Source organism: Mastomys coucha, unplaced genomic scaffold, assembly GCF_008632895.1.
Source record: "Mastomys coucha isolate ucsf_1 unplaced genomic scaffold, UCSF_Mcou_1 pScaffold5, whole genome shotgun sequence".
In the NCBI taxonomy this organism is placed as follows: Eukaryota; Metazoa; Chordata; class Mammalia; order Rodentia; family Muridae; genus Mastomys; species Mastomys coucha.
Window position 1 is genome coordinate 1,022,572 of NW_022196911.1, and position 3,849 is coordinate 1,026,420.

Below are 3,849 nucleotides of genomic sequence, written 5' to 3' on the forward strand. Positions count from 1 at the left end.
TTTTTTTTTTGAAACAGGTTTGTTTTATTTTGTTTCCTTCTTTCTTTCTCTCTTTATTTCTTTCTTGTGTATCCCTGGCTGTCCTGGAACTCATTCTGTAGACCAGGATGGCCTTGAACTCAGAAGTCTGCCTGCCTCTGTCTCCTGGGAGCTTCGATTAAGGGTACTCCCACTGCCCAGACAAAGGCACAGTCATTAATTGCACATTTATTTACTTATTCTGAAGGGGCGAGAGCATGGTGTGGCAAGGTGTTCTGCAGAGGTCAGAGGACAATTCCTTTTTTTTTTTTTAAAGATTTATTTATTATCATAAATAAAAACACTGTAGCTGTCTTCAGATGCACCAGAAGAGGGCATCAGATCTCATTACGGATGGTTGTGAGCCACCATGTGGTTGCTGGGAATTGAACTCAGGACCTCTGGAAGAGCAGTCAGTACTGCTGAGCCATCTCTCCAACCCCCAGAGGACAATTTCTTTTGTTTTGTTTTGTTTTGTTTTTTGAGACAGGGTTTCTCTGTATAGCCCTGGCTATCCTGGAACTCACCCTGTAGACCAGGCTGGCCTAGAACTCAGAAATCCACCTGCCTCTGCCTCCCAAGTGCTGGGATTAAAGGCATGTGCCACCACCGCCTGGAGACAATTTCTATAAGTTGATGCTCACCCTCTAACCCAGTGGTTTTCAGCCTTCCTAATGTTGCAACCTTTTAATACAGTTCCTGTTCTGGTGACCTCCCAACCATAAAAATTATTTTGTTTCTATTTCATAGCTGTAATTTTGCTACTGTTATGAATCATAATTGTAAATATTTGACATTTAACCTTCAAAGGTGTTGTGATCCACAGGTTGAGAACCACTGTTAATCTGTAGAGCTCTAACTGGGGACCTCTGGTTTAGCACAGGCATCTTCACTTGCTGAGCCATGTGGCTGCCCTAAGACGTGTATGTATGTACATACATACATATAATATACATACATATGTATATTGTGTGTGTATATATATATATACACACATACACACACACATAGGAGGGCACACACACACACACATATATATATATGTGTGTGTGTATGTGTCTGTGTGTGTAAATATATATATATATTTGAGATAGGGTTCCACTGTGTAGCTCTGGCCTAATACCTATTTATTTTTTTTATTCCAGTTGCCAGTGAAATCATAGTGTTTAGTTTCCCTATTATGTAGTCAAAACAAATTTTTTTTAGAAAAGCAAAAGAGATTTGTGTCCCTCCAACACGCAGTCTAGAAGTGGTTCAGACAGGAGAGCACTCACCTGACTCATGTTTTTGTGGACTCAACATATACTAAGGGGTCATCTGGAAGGAGGGATGGCAATTAAAGAATTGCCTCTGTCAGACTGACCTGTAAGCATGCCTATGGGGCATTTTCTTAATTGCTAATTGATGTGGGAGGGCCCAGCCCCCTGTGGGCCATAGGGGGGCCCAGCCCACTGACTGCGTTGCCATCCCAGGCAGGTGGACCTGGGCTGAGTAAGGTAGTTGAGCAAGCCAGAGGTGAGGTAGAGTGGGGTGGGGTGGAGTGGGATGGGGGTTGGGGGTAGGGGTGGTGTAAACCCATAACTGATATTCTTCCATGCTCTCTGCTTTTCCTGCCTCAGCTACCTTCAGTGATGGAGCAGTGTACAAGCCACAAGCTGGATAAACCTTTACCTTTTCCAAGCTGAACTGGGTCTGTGTTTTATCATAGCAAAAGAAAGTGGACTTGACCAGTTGGCATGTGCTAGGCCCTGGGTTCAATCCTCTGTACCATGCATAGGGTAGGTGGGAGTCCAGGACCCTCTGCTCAAGCTACCAAGGACCCAGGGAGATCAAGAAAAGCCTGAGTTTCTGAAAAGGGTCTGCTTTCTCAGGTCAGCCCTCAGGGAGGACCTGGTACTTGTCCTGGAGTCCCTCAGGCCCCAGAGGAATGGTGCAAAACCAAGAAAGAAAGGAAGCCCCAAACAGTGCAGAGTGGGGACTGAGTGGCTTAAAAGGCTTCCAGCTGGAACATCAGTTCTCACAGTGAACCTGGAATGGGGTGGGGGTAGGGTGGGAACATGCAAACTGAAATGCTACAACTTCAGAAAGAACCAAGATGCCTCTCCAGCACTGTAGATAGGGTGTTAGTCTTACAGACAGAACTAGAAGAAACTGTTCTGGGTGTGGGGTGTCAGCTGATCTCGAAGAGCCAGCCCATGGCTTCTTGACTTCCAGAATTTTTTGTTTGTTTGTTTTTGTTTTTTTTGTTTTTTGTTTTTGTTTATTTCAAGACAGGGTTTCTCTGTGTAGCCCTGGCTGTCCTGGAACTCACTCTGTAGACCAGGCTGGCCTCGAACTCAGAAATATGCCTGTCTCTGCCTCCCAAGTGCTGGGATTAAAGGCGTGCGCCACCACTGCCCAATTTTTTTTTTTTTTTTTTTTTTAAAGACAAGCTCTCAGAATGTAGCCTAGGCTGGCCTGAGACTCCCTACCTAGAGCAGCCTGCCTTCCAACCTGCTAGGGATCGTTCTGCCTCAGACACCTCTGAGCTGATTCCAGGCACTTGCATGGCCTCAGCTGCCTTCGTTTTTGGTTTTGTCTCACCCCTTTGAGGCCTTTCCGGGCAGGAGAATGTGGAAATATTGGCCAGGGAGATTGCAGGTGTGTGGCTTGGTGGCCATTGTGACAGCAAGCCTGGGAGTAACAGCCGGGCAGGAAAACCATTGTTTTTATGTTGGATGGAATCTGTTTGTTTCAGAGATAACAGTTTATAAGCAAAACAAACACCAACCTATTAATACTCTGCTGACACCCATCTTGGTTCGCGTCCCAGCTCAGGGATGGGTGTGGAAAGCAGTGCTCTGTAACAGTGACCTACAACCCCAGCTAGTGTATTTGCTGGCACAAACAAGTTCGCGCCCGCGCACACACATATGAACGCATGACCATGTGCATGCTCACACAGGGCCATGTATGTATAGATACACATAGACAGCTTTTCCATCTCGTGTTTATTGCAATGGGGAGAAACAGCTCTGAGAGCTCTAACACACCCTTATGGTCCATCAATGGCAACATTTTACAAAAACCGGGCAGCACCCCAGGCAGCACATTTATTTTGATACAGTCAAGGAAACGAAATGTTCTCAACCCAAGGAGACCATCCTGCTGTTATCTTAGAACCACACCTACATCTCCTAGCCCTACCCTCTCTGCCACCAATCTCTTCATTTCTATAATTTGTCATCTTAAGGTTGTCACAGAGCAAGTAGTTAGAACTTGGGTGTATTGGTGGGTTCGTTTTAGCAAATTCTCTGGTTTGTGTGTATAAAAACACTTGTTTCCTTTTGTTGAGTGTGCAGAATGTGCCCCCTCCTTTTATTGACCAGACTGCATTTGTGATGTTCCTTACACCTCTGTTTCATAAATGCTAGGATTATGATCCCAAACAACCAGGTTCCACTGTGGTCCCTGCAATGCTTGTTAAAAGGTAACATTGCTTCCTCCACTGAATTGCTTTTTCTCTGTTAAAAAGCATATTTGTAACAGTCTGCTGTTCCTGGGCTAAATTATTTTACATTTACTTTTTAAGTGTTTAGCAAGTCAATTTAAAGACAGACCCAAGAAATGGGTCTTTGGGATTTGTTGACACGTGACTGTCATTCCTGTGTTTGGGAGGTAAACTTAAGAGGGTCAATGTTCAAGGACATATTTAGCTACACAATGAGATCCAGTCTAACTTGAGACCCAAAACAATACTGCTCAAGTCTCCCAAGTATGGAGACAAGACACACCTTTGATCTTACTGCTGGTGAGGGACAGACAGATGGATCTCTGAGTTTGAGGTACTGT